The 22,512-nt window shown below is 45.9% G+C and overlaps 1 long non-coding RNA gene across 1 annotated transcript in view; it reads right to left on the bottom strand.

Annotated features, from left to right (window-relative positions):
* Positions 1-22,512, bottom strand: part of LOC137532422 (uncharacterized) — a 226,063-nt gene that overhangs the window by 154,489 nt on the left and 49,062 nt on the right. Inside the window, exon 3 of the long non-coding RNA XR_011023925.1 lies at positions 11,023-11,243. This is a non-coding gene — a long non-coding RNA (uncharacterized lncRNA). The remainder of the gene's footprint in view (positions 1-11,022; positions 11,244-22,512) is intronic.

Raw genomic sequence — 22,512 nt, forward strand, 5'->3', positions numbered from 1 at the left:
CGGGTATTTCCGTGTAGTTCGGAGCGGAAAGCAGCCCCCGCTGGAGCCAGCAAAGGTAAATATTGATTTTACAGTCGGGTCTGTCGCCGGCTGTTCGGAGGGCTGCAGCGAGACCCCCGTGGGACAGAGGACGGCGTGGGAAGCCTCATTAGGATCCGGAGGCTTCCCCCACCCGAGGTGAGTACCCCCCAGGGGATGTTTTTGAGGTTACAGAGTCTCTTTAAGAGGCAGAAACAGCCAGGAGCACACACTGCAGAAAGCAGAATCTGCATATGTAATAAGCAGCTATGACTGTCTCCATTTCCATTTTCGTTCCATGTGTCACACTAGATTGTAGTCTTCCTGCAGCACAACCTCTCCTGCAAGCTTGTGCCGTCTCCTCGGTCTGTGCCAGTCATCCTCTGGAGAGGTGTATATGGCACCTGCTGCACGACCTCTGCAATACCTCACAACTTTCTGAGATGAGAAAGAGGGACACTTAAGCTACGCCCCTGCCACACCCCTGATCACGCCCCTGTCATACTCCTAGTCACGCATACCATAAAGATTTCATAGGAAAAATATGTTGTTTTATAATTCAAACCACATGGGTCCTTTCTATCCAGGGTAATTTTCCTTCATATTACCATTTTACAAATAGCAATTTAAAGGATGGAAATAAAGTTTAGAGTCGATCAAACACCTTTTTAGTAGATAAATATATATATTTACATAGAAAGAGGGATAGAGTCCTGAAAGAGGGACAAATGAGGAGGAAAGAGGGACAGGGCACAACCTCTCCTGCCAGCTTTACCGTCTCCTCGGTCTGTGCCAGTCATTCTCTGGTGAGATGTATATGGCACCTGCAGCACTACCTCTCCTGCAAGCCTGTGCTGTCTCCTCGGTCTGTGACAGTCATTCTCTGGTGAGGTGTATATGGCAGCTGCAGCACTTCCTCTCCTGCAAGCTTGTGCTGTCTCATCGGCCTGTGCCAGTCATTCTCTGGTGAGATGTATATGGCACCTGCAGCACTACCTCTCCTGCCAGCTTTACCGTCTCCTCGGTCTGTGCCAGTCATTCTCTGGTGAGATGTATATGGCACCTGCAGCACTACCTCTCCTGCAAGCCTGTGCTGTCTCCTCGGTCTGTGACAGTCATTCTCTGGTGAGGTGTATATGGCAGCTGCAGCACTTCCTCTCCTGCAAGCTTGTGCTGTCTCATCGGCCTGTGCCAGTCATTCTCTGGTGAGATGTATATGGCACCTGCAGCACTACCTCTCCTGCCAGCTTTACCGTCTCCTCGGTCTGTGCCAGTCATTCTCTGGTGAGATGTATATGGCACCTGCAGCACTACCTCTCCTGCAAGCCTGTGCTGTCTCCTCGGTCTGTGACAGTCATTCTCTGTAAAGGGATATATGGCAGCTGCAGCACTACCTCTCCTGCAAGCTTTGCTGTCTCCTCAGTCTGTGTCAGTCATTCTCTGCAGAGGTCTATATGGCACCTGCAGCACGACCTTTCCTGCAAGCTTGTGCCGTCTCCTCAGTCTGTGCCAGTCATTCTCTGAAGAGATATACACCTGCAGCACTACCTCTTCTGCACACTTGTGCCGTCTCCTCAGTCTGTGCTAGTCATTCTCTGCAGACTATAGAAACTGTAGAAGACAAGGGAAAAAAACACAGGGACACCAGGAGCCCTTTCTGGTGTATTATCGAAGGTTATTTGGCTGAAGCAAGAGTTTATTATACTCACTGCTCCTTAACAAGGCTTCACTCCACCAGGGTGTAGTGAAAACCACACAACGTGGGGTGGTGAAACAAGACACAGTGGGATAGGAGGAACCCTTGGTAGTAGAAATATATATATATATATATATATATATATATATATATATATATATATATATATATATATATATATATATATATGTATTTGCCGATAATGATTATTAGGTGTAAAAACTTCTTGCCTAACTTAACCTGCTGCCGACTGCTCCACGCCGATTGGCGTGAGCAGTGCGGCAGCCCCAGGACTGCTCCACGCCCATTGGCGTGAACGGCCGTCTATGGGGCTAGCAGGAGATCGCGTGTGCGCACGTTGCGCGTGCATCTCCTGCTTTTAGGGCGGAGACTGTCGTCTAATTACTTTGTACAGCGCTGCGATCTGCAGCAGTGCTGTACTGGGGACAGCTGTGTGACACAGCTGTCTCCCTGGCAGGCTAAACAGTGATCGGCTTTCATAGGCTGAAGCCTAATGCTGGGTACACACTATTAGATTTTCTGGTCGATTTACTGTCAGATCAATTATTTCCAACATGTCCGATTTGTTTTTCATCGATTTCCCAGCAATTTCCGATCGATTCCTGTGCACTTTAATACGGAATCGATCGGAAAATGCTTGGAAATCGATCTGAAAGCAAATCGAACATGTTGGAAATAATCGATCTGACAGTAAATCGACCAGAAAATCTCATAGTGTGTACCCAGCATAAGACAGCTTATCACGCTGATTGGCTGGTGGGGGGAGGGAGAAAGGGATATAGAATAAATAAAAAAAAATAGTACATTTTACTGAAAATTTAATAAAATAAATATTTACCAAAAAACAAACAAACACCTGGGGGGCGATCAGACTAAGGAGGGGGGGGGGGGGGGGTAATCACTCGTGTGCTGTGTTGTTTGGCCCTGCAGCTTGGCCTTAAAGCTGCAGTGGCCATTTAAAGGGGTTCTTCCGCGAAATAGAAAAAAAATAAAAAGTGGTTTATTTATAAACTATTAAAAATCCTCTTCAAATAGTGCGAAAAGTGTTTTTAAAAAATGAATAGTTTCATCAAAGTAACACGTAATGTAATCAGTGACAGATGTCGGCCAGGGAGGCTAATCCATTTGTTAGGGGTTTTTTTTTTGTACTATAATATCACAAACATAACTGCTGCGTACCTAGTTGACAGTTCTGTAGTCCGTTGCTGTCAGGAATGGCTCTTACAATTAGAATAACGGCTGTTATCTCCCGGAGCTCTGCGCAGTTATTTATTTTAGTTTCAGGGAGGGAGAGAGAGGACCCCGGAGCAATGAATCAGGCAGAGGGAGAGCAGCTGATCAGTGAGAACGTAATTTGTTGACGTCATTGCCCGGCAACCAGACTACGGCGTGTATGCAGAATCCTCTTTATCTCCTGAAAGCGAGTGATCTCTTTGTCGCTGCAAGATTTATGGGTTTGTGTTTTCTTATTAACTTTTAGCTGCCTGGAGAACTCAACACAAACCAATAAATCTTGCAGCGACAAAGAGATCACTCGCTAGAGGATTCTGCATAGACACCCTACGTTCTCACTGATCAGCTGATCTCCCTCTGCCTGATTCATTGCTCCGGGGTCCTCTCTCTCCCTCCGTGAAACTAAAATAAATAACTGCGCAGAGCTCCGGGAGATAACAGCCGTTATTCTAATTGTAAGAGCCATTCCTGACAGCAACGGACTACAGAACTGTCAACTAGGTACGCAGCAGTTATGTTTGTGATATTATAGTACAAAAAAAAACACCCCTAACAAATGGATTAGCCTCCCTGGCGTCATCCGTCACTGATTACATTAGGTGTTACTTTGATGAAACTATTCATTTTTAAAAAACACTTTTCGCACTATTTGAAGAGGATTTTTAATAGTTTATAAATAAACCACTTTTTATTTTTTTCCTATTTCGCGGAAGAACCCCTTTAAGCAATAAATGTCCTGGTCAGTAGGGGGGGGGGGGGGGGGTTAACACCGCGGTCCTCAAGTGGTTAACCAGTTCCCTACCCTGAGGTTTTCCCCCTAAAAAAACCAAGCAATTTTCTACATTTCACAGGTCTCCCATTCATTAGCCAATAACTTTAGCAGTACTTATCACAAATAAATGATTTAGGCCTTGTTTTTTTGCCACCAATGAGGCTTTCCCTGGGTGGTACTTTTTGCTAAGTATTATTTTACTTTGAATGCATTTTAAAGGGAATAAGGAGAACAAAATGAAAAAAGTCATTATTTCTCAGTTTTCAGGCATTACCGTTTAAAAATAAAAAGTATTACTGTAGATCAAGCCCACATATTTTATTAGTCCATATGTCCTGTTTATTTCAACATTTAAATTATCTTCCTAGTACAATGTATGGCAATAATATAATATTTGTAAATAAAGGTAAATTTTTCAATTTTTTGCTTTGTACTTTACTAGCAATTACAAGCCATATTCGCCAAAATAACAGTAATATGCCCTCACGGCATACATATCTAAACAGCTAAACCCATTTATTAGCTCCCACCCCTGTAGTTAGCAAGATGTTCCCCTTTATTACCCTCCGCCCCCCATATATAGCCAGGTGTGCTCCATTATTCTCCCCCACCCCCCATAAATTGCCAGATGTGCCCCTTTATCTACCCCCACTATAGATAGCCAGATGTGCCCCTTATTAGCCCCTCCCCCATACAAATCCCAGATGTGACCCTTTATTAGCCAGATTTGCCCCTTTGTCCCCCCACCCCCATTGATAGCCAGGATTGCCCCTTATCAGCCCCTCCCCCAGTATAAAAGATATATATGTGTCCCCTTAACCCCCCCATAGATCGCCAGGTGTGCAGCTGTATTCTCCCCCCTCCCCATAGATTGTCAGATGTGTCCCTTTGTCATTGCCCCCCCCCCCCCCCCCATATATAGCCAGGTGAGCCCCTTTGCCCCCATAGATAGCCGAGTGTGCCCCTTTGCCTCCCCTCCCCATAGATGGCGAGGTGCGTAATGATCCTGCTTCCTCTCCCCTTTAGATAGCCCCCAGATAGCCATTATGACCCCCTCCCCTCACCTTCATGCTGCGATCGGGCAGGGAGCAAGGAGGATTAGCATGTAAACAGCTCACCTTGCCTCGTTCCAGCGCGCAATCAGCGTCCCCTCTGTGCATTACCGCTGCATGTGTCACTATGCCGAATGGACCGGGTCCTGGCTTGATGACGTCATCAAGCCGGGACCCGATCCATTCAGCATAATGACACAGGCAGCGGTAATGCACGGAAGGGAGGCTGATCGTGCTGGAACAAGGTGAGGTATGTTGTTTACATGCGAATCCTCCATGCTGCCCGATCGCAGCATGGGGGAAGAAGGAGGGGGGGAATGCTAAATTACAGGGAATCGGGCAGGGGGTTGGAGAATGTGAACCCCCGGGAGGGCATCCTTAATTAGAGTAGTTAGAAGGAGGGGGGTTAATGAGCCCAGATGCGTGGTAGCACGCGCACTGTGCTCATTAAAGGGAACTGACTTATATTCACATCATGTGGCGTTCAAGAGCCACTTACAATGACGTGAATATACTGTAGGTAGGATGCGAAGTGGTTAAACAAGGAGACATCCGCTTAAAGGGAACCTAATCTGAGATGGATATGGATGTTTCCTTTTCAAACAATACCAATTGCCTGGCAGCCCTGCTGATCTCCTGCTGGCTTCAGCAGTGGCTGAATCACACACCTGAAACAAGCATGCAGCTAATCCAGTCTGACTTCAGTCAGAGCACCTGATCTGCATGCTTGTTATGGGGCTGTGGCTGAAAGTATTAGAGACACAGGATCAGCAGGAGAGTCAGGCAACTAGTATTATTTTAAACGGAAAAATCCATATCCTTTTCAGTTTTGGTTCCCTTTAATAAAAGAATCTTGGTATTTATTATCAGTCAGACTCAGGCAACGTGTTTCGCGGCTTGAACCGCTTCCTCAGGTCAATTAGGGTATAGCGAGGTCATAGCTGGGGTATAATTACCTACATATGGGTATATATAGGGACATATATAAACGCGGGCCATATATAGACATGTCCCCTTCTCTATAAATGTACTCATACCCCAGCTATGACCTCGCAATATTAGCCATGGTCTGTATTATACTCACGGTACTTTACACCTGAAAACTGTTCTCACGGCTCGGAATGGTCTACCTTATCATACATTTCAAGGGAAACGTTACTCCATATTCGCTTATGGCTCTTTTAACCTGTAACGATCGGTGTCAGCACACAGAGAGAATCTGATTATTGATGATCTGCAGAATCATCAATAATACAGATGTATACTTGATTATGGATGATCTGCAGAATCACCAATAATACAAGTATGACTAACCTCTCGACACCTAATGAAGTGTAAGTGTTTGGTGTAACTGTAGGCTATCTCCCGTGAGGCGGGAGATACAGGCAGCTCGGCCAAGAACCACCTGAGGGGCAGGTGGCCCTGGGGTGTGCAGGAACTATCTCCTTGAGAGAGGGAATAGTGAGAACCTGGCAACCAGTGATACTTGGAGATCAGATAATAGACTGTACTGCAGCCAGGGGACTCCAGGGAAAGAGGCCACTGGCTACTAACAGGCCGGACTCTCTGAGGAGCGGGAGTCCAAGTTGCAACTGACACTTGGTGGAATTGTGTCACAGCTAGTACAGATAGACTGAGCACTCAAGGGGTGAGTGACAGCCTGGAAGGTCGGGCAGGCCAGGTCGGCAACACACGAACAGATAAGGTACAGAGACAGAAGGCTGATTCGGTAACCGGGTACAGGCAGGGTTTGGCAACAGGTAGGCATATATGCAGAGGTACCGAATCAGAAAGCAATAGAGAGGTCGACAGAGCAAATAGTCATAACAGAAATCAAGCAGAGTCCTAGACTGAGGTGTGAGGTCCTTGGTCTCAACACCCAGGAACTAGTCTAGAGAAAACTCAGCAATGACACAGTAATCCTAAACTTGGGTGTGAGGTCCTTGGTCTCAACACCCCAGAACTGGTCTACAGGATAACACAGTAATGACACAGTAGTCCTAAGCTTGGGTGTGAGGTCCTTGGTCTCAACACCCCGGAACTGGTCTAAAGTATAACACAAGCGTAATCTGGCTAAGTGTGAATTCCCAGGTCCACCTGGTTCTAACACACTGTGGGATTTGACTGAGGTCTGAGTGCTCACACGTAAGTATTCGAAACGGCAGACAACTTGAGACTGACCAGCAAGATCTATATATACTGCAGCGCTCCTCAGCGCCGCCCAGCGCCACTCAGCCAATCAACAACTGCGCTGGGATCAGCTGATCGACCTGATCAGCTGATCCCTCTCCTACTGGCATAAAGGTCCTGCCTTCCAGCGCGCGCGCGCGCGCGCGTAGCTCTCCATCTGTGTGCACTAGAAGGCTCAGGTAAACCAGATGCATGCTGCTGTGCGGAAACCGCCAGTCTGAACGCGGAGACAGCCGCCCCGCTGCCAGACCGTGCGGCGGCATCTCCGCAATCCATTACATAACCCTTAAAAAATGTTATTGTTAAAAATGTTATTGTCTTGATGTGAATACTACCTATACTGACTTGTGCACATACAATTGTTTATAATGGTTGTTTAATTTATTTTATATATATTGTACAAGTACCACGATGTAATACTGGTTTCCTGAGTGTCCATATTTGTTTGTTTTTAAGTGCCCTAATTGATCTGAGGAAGCGGTTTAACCCGCGAAACCCATTGTCTGAAGTGCTGATTGATAATAAATACCAAAATTCATTTATTAAGAGGATGTCTCCTTGTTTAAGGTAGGCAAGAAGTTTTTATACCTAATAATCATTATTGGCAAACATATATATATATATTTCTACTACCAAGGGCACCTCCTATCCCCCTGTATCCTATTCTCTGGAGAGCTGTTTATGGCACCTGTAGCACTACCACTCCTGCAAGCTTGTGCCGTCTCCTCGGTCAGTGCCGTCTTCTAGTTCTATGCCAGTCATTCTCTGGAGAGGTATATATGGCACCTGCAGCACTACCTCTCCTGCAAGCTTGTGCCGTCTCCTCGGTCTGTGCCAGTCATTCTCTGGTGAGATGTATATGGCACCTGCAGCACTACCTCTCCTGCAAGCTTTACCGACTCCTCGGTCTGTGACAGTCATTCTCTGGAGAGGTATATATGGCACCTGCAGCACTACCTCTCCTGCAAGCTTGTGCCGTCTCCTCGGTCTGTGCCAGTCATTCTCTGGTGAGGTGTATATGGCACCTGCAGCACAACCTCTCCTGCAAGCTTGTGCCGTCTCCTCAGTCTGTGCCAGTCATTCTCTGGTGAGGTGTATATGGCACCTGCAGCACTACCTCTTTTGCAAGCTTTACCGTCTTCCTCGGTCTGTGTCAGTCATTCTCTGGAGATGGGTATATGGCACCTGCAGCACTACCTCTCCTGCAAGCTTGTGCCGTCTCCTCAGTCTGTGCCAGTCATTCTCTGGAGATGGGTATATGGCACCTGCAGCACTACCTCTCCTGCAAACTTGTGCCGTCTCCTCAGTCTGTGCTAGTCATTCTCTGGTGAGGTGTATATGGCACCTGCAGCACTACCTCTCCTGCAAGCTTGTGCTGTCTCCTTGGTCTGTGCCAGTCATTCTCTGGAGATGGGTATATGGCACCTGCAGCACTACCTCTCCTGCAAGCTTGTGCCGTCTCCTCAGTCTGTGCCAGTCATTCTCTGGTGAGGTGTATATGGCACCTGCAGCACTACCTCTTTTGCAAGCTTTACCGTCTCCTCGGTCTGTGCCAGTCATTCTCTGGAGATGGGTATATGGCACCTGCAGCACTACCTCTCCTGCAAGCTTGTGCTGTCTCCTTGGTCTGTGCCAGTCATTCTCTGGAGAGGTGTATATGGAATAATTAAGGCGATGTTTAATAATATCATAACTAAATCTTCCTTGAACATAGGGACAGCTGGTTGCCCCGAGGCACACTGACCGCCATCCCACTCATGGCCATCTCCAGATTTCATCTTCCCCTAATTAGTGTCAGTCATGGAGGATGAAATGCAGGCCAAACATAGGGGAAAGGAAAGGCCTAAATAGGCAAACTACTCAAAATATGTAAAAATTAAATGAAAACTTTTTATTCAGGGTATGACATCAAGTCAGTGATACTTCTGGGATATTGATCTGGTCAATAACAGGAGGATCTATTAATCAGTTAATGAAATTAACAACAGTTGCATTCAATCTTTATTCACACTCTGGTGCTTTACTTTGCAGACAGGAGAACATAGTATGGCACAAAATAAAACGTTTGAGCTCTGGTATCCTTTAATGCCTTTTAGGCACTTGTATCGGCCTGAGGAAGTGGGCTTGGGGCCACGAAATGTGTTGCCTGTGCTAAATAAACCGTTTGTTGTCTGAGATTATTGAGGTAAGCCACCTCATATTTTCAGTTGCTAGTGTTATTAACCTATTTTTTTACATACCTGGGAACCTCTTTACCCCCTTCGTGCATACTACCCCAACCCCCCCCCCCCCCCCCCCCCACACACACACACACACACACACACACACACACACACTCACAAACACACACACTCTACCAGGGTTGGAGGGGTCCTCACTGGCCTCATGTAGTGGTCACCAATGTGAAAGCCAGTTCTTTTTCATCAGAGAGAGCGACCTCATCCAGTCCATGCTGGACACCACGAGTGGAGTTGGGTTAATTGTCTCCAACTGCTTCTAGTGATTGGTTGCCACTTTGCCACCCACCTTTGTGAGTTGTCATTTTGTCCTTTACTGAAAAATACTACATTATCTGGGCTCCTGTTGTCTCTGTGTCTTTTTCCTATGGTGTCAAGGCACCCCACCCCCCCTTTTGTGACTGTTCAGTTGCTGCTAAATGCCTGGTATACACCATGCAATTTCCCATCAGATAGACGGGTCGAATCGATAATTTCTGACTGGTCAGATCTGATTTTTCGATTCGGGTTTTTCTGATCAACTGTGTCACACCTCCCACAACCTCAGGTCTAATGGATCCAATTAATTGACCACCCCCAGAGTTCAACTAATAAACCTCTGGAGCCAGAGCTTTCTGTCATGCTGTCCCTACCCTGTGGGATGCCTTGGCAAACGTAATCAAGACAGCTCCAACCCTGGACATGTTTAAATCAAAATTGAAAAGCTACCTGTTTAGTCTGGCATTTACAATCACATAACTATTGCACCACTATGTACTGATCTGAGAGAAGCTTATGCACTTTGGGTTCTACGGGAGAAAAGCGCTTTACAAATGTTTTGTTGTTGCTGCTGTTGATCACCTTTGTATAGAAGAATTGGGCCTGTCGGCAGTTATAGATTACACCCATTTATCTGACGGGAAATTGCGTGGTGTACCAGGACAGGTACTATTTTAACGAGCTAGTCAATGTTATTTACTTTGCATGTATGAGGCATTAACCTGCTGAGCGATAATCCCGAGCTGTAAGGAGGATTTCTCAGGCCCTAGTGGGTCGATTTGCATATTTATTATTTGTTACACGCAGCTAGCACCTTGCTAGCTGCGTGTACACGCCGATCGCCACCGTGCCGATTCGCCGCTACCCGCCGCGTTAGAGCCCCCCCCCCCCGAGACCCCGTGCGCAGCCTGGCCAATCACCGCCAGGCAGCGCTAAGGGGTGGATCGGGACTCTCTCCGACGCCATGACATCATCCCGATCGTCGCCATGGCGACGGGGTAAGCCAAACAGGAAATCCCGTTCTGAATGGGATTTCCTGTTTGCTCAAATCGCCGGAGGCGATCGGAAGGGGTGGGGGGATGCCGCTGCACAGCGACTATCATGTAGCTAGTGCTAGGCTAGCTACATGATAAAAAAAAAAAAATTACAAAAAAAGTGCTGCGGCCCCCCTGGCGATATTATTGTATCGCCCAGGAGGTTAATCTTGTGGCTGATCCAGGTCATTATGGTTGTGTAGTTCTATACCGAGACCATCAAACCAGTCAGAACGGTGACTGCTCTTTAATGGGAGAATGTAATAGACTCCTCTTCCCCTATGTGTACCTGTTAACCAGCCGCATGCAGCAATACATGTTTGGCAGGATATTGTACACATATAGGTGAATGTGGGAAGACACCCTTATAGAGAGATATATAGTTCCTGCAGCCTCATACATTGAACACATGAGCATCTGTCTGACATTGATATATTTTATAGATTACAGCACAGGGAGGAGATATCTCCACTCCAACATAGTTAGCATTCCTGAAAAACTCTCTACATACCTGGGACCTTCCAGCTCCCCCCCCTTCCTGGGGCCCCTCCAGGTGTGAGAATTCCAGGGAGGAACGGCTGGATCTTCTGGAGGGGAATTCCAGGTCTGTAATTACTGAGTATACTCTAATGATGTGCAGCTCAGCCAGGCCCCGAGACAGGCAGGACTGGGCAGCTTCTCTTGCCAACAACGGTGAAGCCATTTACAACTCAGAAAATACCAACACACGACCTGAATGGAAACAAAGACTTTATTACACACATGTGGGAAACACTACACTTTTTTTCAAGCAATATATTTACACACACTACTGCAGATTTACTTAGGCTTGTGTATGTGAGGGGGTTCGCTGTGGTCGGACTGTACTTGGTAAGTCACAAAGGCAGCTTAAAGTGAACCTGAACTGAGTAAACTTATTTAAAATAAACACATGATGCACCTGCAAATGAATGTTACATACTTACCTCACTATTAGTTCCTCAGCATTTTCTGCTCACAACGATTCCTTCCAGTTCTGACAAGATTTTGTCAGAACTGAATATATCAGTTGCTGTCAGTTATATATCAGTTACTGTCAGTTATAGATAAAAGGACAGCAAGGTAATGTCCATGTTTCCCAATGACTCAAGTGGGCAATATTACAGTTTAACATTGTGGTGACCAGGAAGCTATTATGGGGGTGATGGCCATTTTCACTATGGAGGAAGGAGGATTCCATTGATCACAGTGGAAAAACAGGACGCAGGATAGGAGAAAGAGATTGATGAGTAGACTACAAGGGAGGTAAGTATGACATGTTTATGTTTATTTTGACTTTTGATTTTCAGTTCAGGTTTGCAAAGGTTACAACTAGATACTTCAGGAGGTGGAAAACTCTGGATCCTAAAAAGGACTAGCACCCTCCCGATCCGGCAGAAATAGCTGAGCCTGACCGGGTCCATGTTACTGCGCAGGCGCCTCGCGTGTGCGCAGTAGCATGGACCTGACACGTCCCTGCTTTTCCTTCAGAAAGCTGAGTGGGATGGTGCTAGTCCGTCTGCACATGCTGTCGACAAGCTCTTTTTCGGAGGTCCCAATGCTGGAACGGGCCTGCAGGGAAGGACAAGGGAAACCTCTTTAACTGCTCTGCGACCTCCTAACGCCATTTGGTGGCTGCAGAGTGGCTCCCTCAGGACCGCCTATTGCCGACTGGCGTTAAAGCCTGGGTGTAGAGATTAGCAGGAAGCGCTCGCGCGATCGTTTCCCTGCCGAGACATAGCGCAGACGCAGAGCTCAGTGATCAGCCTGCCAGCCTGTGATCGCAGCTGGCAGGCTGTTAGGGGAATAAAGTGGTTATTTACATTGTACAGCGCTGCGATCTAGCGCAGCGCTGTACTAGGGACAGCTCCGTCACTTAGCTGCTCACAGTCTGATCCATCTCATAGGCTGATGCCTATTAGAGGTGATTACATTGATTGGATCTCAGGGGGAGCGAGAGAAGGTCGGAAGCCAATTTTTTTTTTTTAAATAGAACAATAAAAAACACAGCAGCAATCATATTCCACCAACAGAAAGCTCTGTTGTAAATTGTTTTGCTGAAAATTGATTGGCATTTTCTTATGTCTGCCCGGAGAAGGTAAGTCCTTCACTACCTCCTCATTTTTAAACGTTTTAGATATTTTTATCCTTCTGGTACCCCTGTATCCATACTACTTTATGTGATAATAGCATGGTTTGTCACACAGGATATGCTACACCATACCTCCCTACTTTATGAGATAAGAAAGAGGGACACCTTAAGCCACCCCCCTAGTCATTCATACCACAAAGAACCCATAAGCATAATTCATACTACACTGGTCCTTTCTATCATCATTAGGTTTCCTTAATATTAACATTTGGAATTAGGAAATACATCAATTTAAAGGATAGGAGCAAGGCTGGACCGCCTATGATGCCACCTAAACTGTGTGCGTCCGGTGGTGTCTTCCAAGGGGTATCCCACCTGCCCCTATTTCCCCCACCCCCCGGCTGTCAATCCAAGACCTTCTCCTGCCGCGGCCCGAATCCCCCCGGGCCTCGCTGGCGCTGCACTGTCCAGTGCAGCAGCAGTACTTCTGTCTTCAGACCTCAGATCATCGCATGCTTGCAGGGACACCACTGTGTCTCTGCTTGTCTATATTAGACTACCTATACTGAGGGCACCTATACCTGGCTAGCTATACTGGGGGCAACTATACCTGGCTAGCTATACTAAGGGCACCTATACCTGGCTAGCTATACTGGGGGCATCTATACTTGGCTAGCTATACTGGGGGCATCTATACCTGGCTAGCTATACTGAGGGCACCTATACCAGGCTAGCTATACTGAGGGCACCTATACCTGGCTAGCTATACTGAGGGCACCTATACCTGGCTAGCTGTACTGGAGGCACCTATACCTGGCTAGCTATACTGGGGGCACCTATACCTGGCTAGCTATACTGGGGGCACCTATACCTGGCTAGCTATACTAGGGGCACCTATACCCTGTTAGCTATACTGAGGGCACCTATACTTGGCTAGCAATACTGGGGGCACCTATACCTGGCTAGCTGTACTGGAGGCACCTATACCTGGCTAGCTATACAGGAGGCATCTATACTTGGCTAGCTATACTGGGGGCACCTATACTTGGCTAGCTATACAAGGGGCACCTATACTTGGCTAGCTATACTGGGGGCACCTATACCAGGCTAGCTATACTGAGGGCACCTATACCTGGCTAGCTATACTGGGGGCATCTATACCTGGCTAGCTGTACTGGAGGCACCTATACCTGGCTAGCTATACAGGGGGCATCTATACTTGGCTACCTATACCGGGGGCACTATACTTGGTTTCCTATACAGGGGGAACCTATACCTGGCAATCTACCTACAGTGGCTTGCAAAAGTGATCGGCCCCCTTGAAGTTTTCCACGTTTTGTCACATTACTGCCACAAACATGAATCAATTTTATTGGAATTCCACGTGAAAGACCAATACAAAGTGGTGTACATGTGAGAAGTGGAACGAAAATCATACATGACTCCAAACATTTTGTACAGATAAATAACTGCAAACTGGGGTGTGCATAATTATTCAGCCCCCCTGAGTCAATACTTTGTAGAACCACCTTTTGCTGCAATTACAGCTGCCAGTCTTTTAGGGTATGTCTCTACCAGCTTTGCACATCTAGAGACTGAAATCCTTGCCCATTCTTCTTTGCAAAACAGCTCCAGCTCAGTCAGATTAGATGGACAGCGTTTGTGAACAGCAGTTTTCAGATCTTGCCACAGATTTTCGATTGGATTTAGATCTGGACTTTGACTGGGCCATTCTAACACATGGATATGTTTTGTTTCAAACCATTCCAGTGTTGCCCTGGCTTTATGTTTAGGGTCGTTGTCCTGCTGGAAGGTGAACCTCCGCCCCAGTCTCAAGTCTTTTGCAAACTCCAAGATGTTTTCTTCCAAGACTGCCCTGTATTTGCCTCCATCCATCTTCCCATCAACTCTGACCAGCTTCCCTGTCCCTGCTGAAGAGAAGGACCCACAGAACATGATACTGCCACCACCATATTTGACAGTGGGGATGGTGTGTTCAGAGTGATGTGCAGTGTTAGTTTTCCGCCACACATAGCGTTATGCATTTTGGCCAAAAAGTTCAGTTTTGGTCTCATCTGACCAGAGAACCTTCTTCCACATGTTTTCTGGGTCCCCCACATGGCTTGTGGTAAACTGCAAACGGGACTTCTTATGCTTTTCTGTTAACAATGGCTTTCTTCTTGACACTCTTCCATAAAGGCCAATTTTGTGCAGTGCATGACTAATAGTTGTCCTATGGACAGATTCCCCCACCTGAGCTGTAGATCTCTGCAGTTCGTCCAGAGTCAATGCCAAGCCGCTGCAGCTAAAGCTAACAACATTTTGGGATGCATTAAAAGGGAAATAAAAACTCGAGATGCTAGCATAATATTGCCCCTGTTTAACTCTCTAGTAAGGCCACATCTGGAATATGGAATTCAGTTCTGGGCACCACATTACAAAAAAGATATTGCAGTTTTAGAGCAGGTGCAGAGACGATCAACAAAATTGATACGTGGGATGGAAGGTCTCGCTTACCAAGAAAGGTTAGATAAACTGGGTTTTTTTAGTCTAGAGAAAAGACGCCTTAGAGGAGATCTAATTAACATGTATAAATACATCAGAGGGCAATATAATAGGTTGGCGGATGAGCTTTTTGTCCCTAGGCCTTCTCAAAGGACTAGAGGACATGAGCTGCGCATGGAGGAAAAACGTTTTAGCCATTTATTTAGGAAAGGGTTCTTTACAGTAAAAGTGATTAAGATGTGGAATGCATTGCCACAGGAAGTCGTTATGGCAAACTCTATACCTGCATTTAAAGGGGGCTTAGATGCTTTCCTTGCGTTGAAAGACATCCATGGCTACAATTAGTAGGTAATGCCTAATGATGTTGATCCAGGGATTTTATCTGATTGCCATCTGGAGTCGGGAAGGAATTTTTCCCTTTTGGGGCTAATTGGACCATGCCTTGTAAGGGTTTTTTCACCTTCCTCTGGATCAACAGGGATAGGTGAGGGAGCAGGCTGGAGTTGTACTTTGTACTGGTTGAACTCGATAGACGTATGTCTTTTTTCAACCAAAATAACTATGTAACTATGTAACCATGGGCCTCTTGACTGCATTTGTGATCAGCGCTCTCCTTGTTTGGCCTGTGAGTTTAGGTAGACGGCCTTGTCTTGGTAGGTTTACAGTTGTGCCATACTCCTTCCATTTCTGAATGATCGCTTGAACAGTGCTCTGTGAGATGTTCAAGGCTTTGGAAATCTTTTTGTAGCCTAAGCCTGCTTTACAGTTCTCAATAACGTTATCCCTGACCTGTCTGGTGTGTTCTTTGGACTTCATGGTGTTGTTGCTCCCAATATTCTCTTAGACAACCTCTTAGGTCGTCACAGAGCAGCTGTATTTGTACTGACATTAGATTACACACAGGTGCACTCTATTTAGCCATTAGCACTCATCAGGCAATGTCTATGGGCAACTGACTGCCCTCAGACCAAAGGGGGCTGAATAATTACGCACACCCCACTTTGCAGTTATTGATTTGTAAAAAATGTTTGGAATCATGTATGATTTTCGTTCCACTTCTCATGTGTACACCACTTTGTATTGGTCTTTCACGTGGAATTCCAATAAAATTGATTCATGTTTGTGGCAGTAATGTGACAAAATGTGGAAAACTTCAAGGGGGCCGAATACTTTTGCAAGCCACTGTATACTGACAGTGTTAATTTTTTTGTAGAAAAATAAATATATTAATATAAATAGGTACAACAGTCCTGAAAGATGGACAAATGCGGAGGACAGAGGGATTTGGGTCCCAAAGAGGGACTTTCCCTCCAAAAGAGGAACAGTTGAGAACTATACTATAAAGGGACACAATGAAGACGTATTGAACAAGGGGATCATGCCATAGACTAAAATTTAGGCAAATAAATAGAATGATGTGTGAAATATAAAACATTGGAAGACTCAACAAACACAGAACTGTGAACAGGCTGTCACTCTACAGCCGCTGTGTGCTTCGTCTCCCACCAGGGGACAGTGCTGCTTACAATCTGATAAAGTAAGTGGTGGAGGGGGAGATGTACAGGTTTCTGTGGTGGAGTGTCAGACAGAGGTGACATGTCAGCAAGTTACAGGCAGCTACATACTGCTTTAGGAAGCTTTCCATGTACAGTCGTGTGACCCCACTTCACCCACTGTGTCCTAAAACTGCAGTCTCCCGAGTCCTGGGTGCCCGAGGCTGACACTAAAATGCATGACAATATCTCCATCAAATTCTGCCAGCAGGGCACTAATAAACCTTATTGCAACAACACTAAGAAGTTACTGTGCAGTTTCAGGCATTGCAAGCTATCAGCATCTTCCGAGTAACCATACATGTGCCAAGTGACGGGTCAGTGGCACGTGATGATACGGTGGTACCCTATAGCCACATACAGGCACATGCTGGGGCATTTCAAACAAATGCAATGATAGATCACTCCGGAAGATAATCGTTCATAGCAGCTGGATAGTATACTGGTTCAGGGTTCTGCCTTTGACACAGGAGACTAGGGTGTCAGGGGATCAAGACCAGCGACAAATGCAACCAGGGACGTTGCTAGCCCCAAAGATCAGTGGCACATTCCCCAGATCTATTCTGGGGTGCCCCAAATGTCCCCCACGCAAAGTCAGCTGTGGTGCCTCAATGGTGGGCATGCTGGTAACTGTGGTGCATCGACCGGGGGATTGCTTGCTGCTGTGGTGCCTCTCTGTGGGCATACTGGGTGCTGTGGTGCCATGCTTGGTGCTGTGACGTCTTTATGGGGCATGCAGGGAGCAGTGGTTCTTCTATGGAGGCATGCTGGGGGTTGTGGCACCTCAATGAGAGGCCCATGGGAAATGGTCCACTAGAAGGTCAAGGAATGCTATGGGGGACTGCCAGATAACCGCAAAGCAGAAAACTAGACCAGCCAGTACAGAAGCCAAGTAACTCTGCCTAGTTATGTATAAGTGTCAATGGCTACTTATGTAATATGCTGCATATTTGGGTTGTTGTTTTTTTGTATTGATGGAGAGGGGGCTTCATCCAACATTTTGCTGGGCAGGCCTACTTAGACTGCATGTAAATTTGTCTCCACCCATTACCACACCCACATTCTGGTATGTGACTACACCCCTTTTCCAGTTGGAGTGCCCCGGATCTCTTAGGAGCCTAGAAACGCCTCGCAATTGCACACTCACACTCCACACTCAGCATTCAAAATGATTCTTTCAGAGCAGTCTGTGAAGTAATGACCTCTCCTCTAGCAGCGAAAAAGTAAACAGTTCAATTACAGTTGAGATAATAAAAGTCAGATAACAGCCCTCTCCACGACTAACTTAGTTGGAGAGCTTAATGGCTTGTTTGCATAGAGATAACAACTGGAGTTTCTCAACTCTTCCTGTACTGGAAACAATTAGACTGATGTATCTGATCTTAATGTTTTATTTCTTAGCTGTACTACACATACAAATCATAATATCATCATTTTTTTTTTCGCTTCAGTGTCTCTTTAAGCAGAAGAATGGGAACAAGAGGGAATTTTTTTTTTTCAAATAGACCTTGTAGTTTTTGAGAAAATTGAGGTTAAGGTCGGCGGAAATTACCATGAAAATTTGCATTGGAATGCAGAAATCTGTAGCGGAAAGCATAATCGGTAGCGGTAATCGGCAATGGCGGAATGCGAATTTTCCGCAGAAGCGCAAATTGGCAATTCTGACCATCCCTAGTTATAGCCATAGGAACACTCGGCTGATTCACCTTGAAGTTTTCCTTCTCCCTTCCATTAAAGTAGTGGTATAAAAGTCAGTGAAACTTTATAAAACTTGCGCAGTGTTCTAGCGAGGATTGGAGTTTAGCCGGAGTCAGTGCAGAAGCCTCAGACTGATAAGTAGCGTGTTCATATCACCATCTCTTCCGATAAATATGGAGCCGGTCACATGACCACAGGAAGGATGATGATAAGATCCCCTCGCTGTCCATCAGGCTACGCTCTGCCGTGTCCGAGCTCTCCCAGAGGAATCGCACTTAATATAAGATAAAGAACACAGCGTCCTTCATTCCTCTTATCTCCACAATGCCGTCCTCTTCCAGCCCATACCGGCTTACTCTGCACCAATCGTCTCCATCACACATCAAGTCCGCTTCTCAAATACACCTCCAAATTAACATCTTCCGCAAGTAATGTAGCCCTTGTCTGTAAAAAGCCGACCCATCCCCCATATACTGTATCTCCTTCTGTCATCTATAGGCCTGTAACCACCTCCTAATTTTTCCTACGATTTTTCCGTCAACCAGCGATTTTTTTGAGCAGTCGTTTCTGTGATCTTGCGACGTGGGTACAGGTACGCGAACACGTAGCGTCGTATGGAGATTAGAGCTTTACTAAGCACTGTACCGCAATCGCTCCAGAATCACAGCAAAAATGCCGCAGGTAGCGCGTTTTGCGATTGGCGCTAATCGCAAAAACGCCCGCGATCGGCGCCAATTGCGGCAGTGAGAAAACTGCCACAGGTTAGAATAGCACTAGCGCCTAAAAACCGCCCTAGTGTGAATGGGCCCTAACAGAAATATTTTTCCTTGAAGGTTATTATGCTGTTGCTTATCTAGTAGAGAGGAAGTTCTGAGTTCACATCCGCTTTAAAAGTGATGTGCAGGAACCAGGTTTATTGGTGATAGATAACGCCTCTGCTTTCAATGTGCAAAACATTCTCAGTGGGTTCACAACAGCTTTGTGGGAAGTGCATATGTAGAGTATAGTACTACTGCGTAAGGGCAGGTGCACACCTAGAGCGCTTCTGAGCGCTTTTCTAAACGCTAGCGCTTTGAAAAATGCTTGGGTAATGTATTCAAATGGGATGGATCACACGACAGTGATGTCATTTTTTCTCAAACCCAAGTCCTGCAGCATTTCTGAGGCGATTCAGCCTCAATGTTAAGTATAGGAAAGTGGAAAATCGCCCTAAAAAGTGCTAGAACAGGCGTTTTTTCCAAGCGTTTTTTATACAAAAGATGTACACTTCCAGCTCTACTGTATAAAAAAATAAAAAATTGCTACAACAAAACGCTCCAAAAATCGCTAGGCATAACTAAAAAAACGTTAGGCACATGTCTAGAATCACTTAGGCCTTGTTCACATCATAAATCGCAAGCACAAGTGTTTATTTTGCGTTTTTCAAACGATTTTCTTTTTCGCCTCCTGCACGTTAGCGTTTTTAGGCTAAGCACTTTTCTAAGCACTTTTGCAGAGCGATTGGTTATTTCACTTTCTGCCATCAGTGAGGAAGTGAACTCTTTCACCCAGAAATGAATAAATAAAATGTATTTATTCATGAAAGCGCTGGGGAAATCGCTATACAAAGCGCTTTTTAAGCGCTTTGCGATTTCCTTATACCTTACATTATAGGCAAATTTCCCAGAATTAAATCGAACCGCTTATATGTGAACACTCTCGAAAATCCGAAAGTGCCCAAAGCCCTTAGAAAAATCACTTCTAAAAAGCTGAGCGTTTGCAATTAAGCTAGCGCTTTTAGCTGTGCACCGGCCCGACCTTAAATTGTAGTCACCAATTCCAATTTTAAAAACATGAAATTAAATGATTTAATGAGCAAAGGGAGTGCATAAAATTGCATAAACTGAGAATTATTGGCATCTCATTGATCATCCCTACTAGTGACACAACTACACCTCAGGTCTTATCCTTATAGCAGAGATGTTCTTATACAGAAAGATTCCCGTGTATACATCAGATACTGTATAGAGTCACAATCAGATATGTATATCTGAATTAAAGTAGTCATCAGGCAATATTAAAGAAAATAAGTGATACTTACCCGGGGCTTCCTCCAGCCCCAAGCTCCCAGCATGTCCCTCTCCAGGTCGGCCTGAACTGCGCCTGCGCGAGCGGCACTGTCAATCACCGCCACGTGGGCCGGAGCATTGACAAGGTCGCCCTGACGTCATCGCCTGGGACCGGGACGGAGCTGCGGCGAACGGCTGAAGGGAGAGCTGCGGCGAGGGATATCCTGGGAGCTTGGGGCTTGAGGAAGCCCCCGGTAAGTAGCACTTATTTTCTTTAATATTGCCGGATGAGTCCTTTAAAAAAATATGGTGACAGCTTTATTGCAGCAGCACAAATAACTTGTTTTTTGATTGGTTTAGTTCATTTTTGTGGACTAAGCACAGCTATTACTGTATATGCAAGTTATTTTTGATGACTATTATCTGAGAAATAGAACATTTTATCATATTTTCTCAGTTTAGGCTGTATTCCCAGTGAGACGTAGCGTTTTAATGCGACATTAGTCGCCATGTATCTGCGTTAAGTGGTGCAAGCAGTGAGTTACCACAGCGCAACATCTTTTAATGCGACTTTAACGTCACACTGTGAACAGCCCATAGGATTAGCATTGCAGTGTGATAAGCTGCGTTATAAGGCTTTATGGCGCGCGACCATAACGTCCCACTGTGAATGCGACCTCAATTTTTTTAGAAGTAGGACGGAGTTGGTGCATTTTTTCCCGATTCTTACTCCAGGTACCAAAAAATTGCTCTGACTCTGAATCCACAGCCCTGTTAAAAATGCAAATCACAAATGCACCAAAAATGCATGAAAAATGCAAGCCTTAAGGCCTCATTCACAGTAGGATGTTGCGTTTTGATGCGACATTAAAGTTGCAAAGCAAATTACAACGCAACGCCCCCAAAAAGTCAAAAGCAACTTAATGCCCCATTATCGTCGCATACAGTAGAGCATACAGGCATTGAAAAGTATGCTTCCAAGTCATTACTGAGCATGTGCAAATAGTTCAAGGCAGCTAACAACGTGTATAACGCATAGCATGCAGCACTTTCTTAAAACGCTACACACAAACGCAACGTGTGCACTGTGAATGTCGCACAGACTTAGTACTGCTGTCGTTAGTCTGCGTTGAAACATTTTTTAACATGCGACTTTAACGACGCACTGTGAAAGAGGCCTAAAGGATACCTGTCACGGACGATTGCGGGGACGCAGGCGCGTCCTGGAACCGCCCGTGAAGAAAAGCGATCGCACTCGATTCTCTGTGTCGATTGCGCTTCAAATCGATAGAATCTGGATTTATTGTGTAGGAGGTCTGCAGTCCCTTCTTAGCAGAGGAATAGCATCACCTTAACTGCAGGATGGCTCTTTTGATATGCTAATGAGCCTGGGCCCAGAGAGTCCCTGGCTTCAAGCTGTGCTGATGGCCCATCCATCAGGTATAAGGTGACAAGCAGCTGGCAGGAAGACTGGCCCTGTGACTGCTGATCAAGCCAGAGGTGTAAACTCAAAGTTGTCTAAGCAGATTTCACATTCAGATGTTAATTGAAGGAGCCAACAGGGCCTTTTCATAGACAAGAAGCAGACACAGCTGGACTCCAGTCAGGCTGACTCCGGCCTTAGCAGGAAGAAATGAATGTACAATATAATCTTTTGCCCATTTACAGAATACAATAAATAGGGTGGTTATGAGAGCGGTATCATTGGATCCGTAGGGTCATGCTGGATCTCTTGATACCAGTCGAGAGGGGCCCGGGGCCCCTACCACCCAGGTATGAATCTACTCAGGACCCTGATCTGATGCACTAGCCATGTCAGGTATCATATTAATCTGTATTTTCCTCCAAGTATGAAGCTGTTACCCCCCTAAATGTAACGTGTATGGTTCAGGAGTTACAGCAATTCATAAGTTTAGCTCTAAAATCTCTCAGAGGGAATGAACTGTCATTTGCTGGTAGCTCAGAGGGGGCTGGCATTGCCACACCCCCAAACCAGCTTCATCAAAAGCACAGAGCCAGCAGGCGGGCTGGGTCCTCCACACTGAAACATCTTGCACTCATCAGATGCCAGCTTGAGGATATGCTGG

The sequence above is a fragment of the Hyperolius riggenbachi genome, chromosome 9, assembly GCF_040937935.1.
Source record: "Hyperolius riggenbachi isolate aHypRig1 chromosome 9, aHypRig1.pri, whole genome shotgun sequence".
NCBI lineage: Eukaryota > Metazoa > Chordata > Amphibia > Anura > Hyperoliidae > Hyperolius > Hyperolius riggenbachi.